General features: G+C 40.8%; 1 non-coding gene across 1 annotated transcript; it reads left to right on the forward strand.

Annotated features, from left to right (window-relative positions):
• The first annotated feature begins 766 nt into the window (after nt 1-766).
• Nucleotides 767-870, forward strand: LOC127740998 (small nucleolar RNA R71). The gene has a single exon (XR_008001853.1). It is a non-coding gene; the product is annotated as a small nucleolar RNA R71 (small nucleolar RNA).
• Nucleotides 871-1,002: the final 132 nt, after the last annotated feature.

The following is a 1,002-nucleotide window of genomic DNA, read 5'->3' on the forward strand; positions in this document are numbered from 1 at the left end:
CATATTGACTATGTCAATGGCTTTGCACTCTCCTTTTGGATTCTCTTCTGTATTGCTTGGGAGAATACTGGGAGGAGTTTCAATGACTTTCTTACTCAGCTGGCCTACTTGTGCCTCCAAATTTCTAATGGAGGATCTTGTTTCATTCATGAAACTAAAAGTGGCCTTTGACAGATCAGAGACTATATTAGCTAAATTAGAAGTATTTTGTTCAGAGTTCTCTGTCTGTTGCTGAGAAGATGATGGATATGGCTTACTGTTGTTCAGCCTATTGCGTCCACCATTGTTAAAGCCTTGTTGAGGCTTCTGTTGATCCTTCCAGGAGAAATTTGGATGATTTCTCCATGATGGGTTATAGGTGTTTCCATAAGGTTCACCCATGTAATTAACCTCTGCCATGGCAGGGTTCTCAGGATCATAAGCTTCTTCAGAAGCTACCTCTCTAACACTGTTGGATGCATGTTGCAATCCATTCAGATTTTGAGAGATTATGTTGACCTGTTGAGTCAACATTTTGTTCTGAGCCAATATGGCATTCAGAGCATCAATTTCAAGAACTCCTTTCTTCTGAGGTACCCCATTATTCACGGAATTCCTCTTAGAGGTATACATGAACTGGTTGTTTGCAACCATATCAATGAGTTCTTGAGCCTCTTCAGGCGTTTTCTTCAGGTGAATAGATCCACCTGCAGAATGGTCCAGTGACATTTTCGAAAATTCAGAGAGACCATAACAGAATATATCTAATATGGTCCATTCTGAAAACATGTCAGATGGACATCTTTTGGTCAACTGCTTGTATCTTTCCCAAGCTTCATAGAGGGATTCACCATCTTTTTGCTTGAAGGTTTGAACATCCACTCTCAGCTTGCTCAACTTTTGAGGAGGAAAGAATTTATCCAAGAAGGCAGTGACCAGCTTATCCCAGGAGTCCAGGCTATCCTTAGGTTGTGAATCCAACCATATTCTAGCTCTGTCTCTTACAGCAAAAGGGAAAAGCAT

This window comes from Arachis duranensis, chromosome 7 (genome assembly GCF_000817695.3).
Source record: "Arachis duranensis cultivar V14167 chromosome 7, aradu.V14167.gnm2.J7QH, whole genome shotgun sequence".
NCBI lineage: Eukaryota > Viridiplantae > Streptophyta > Magnoliopsida > Fabales > Fabaceae > Arachis > Arachis duranensis.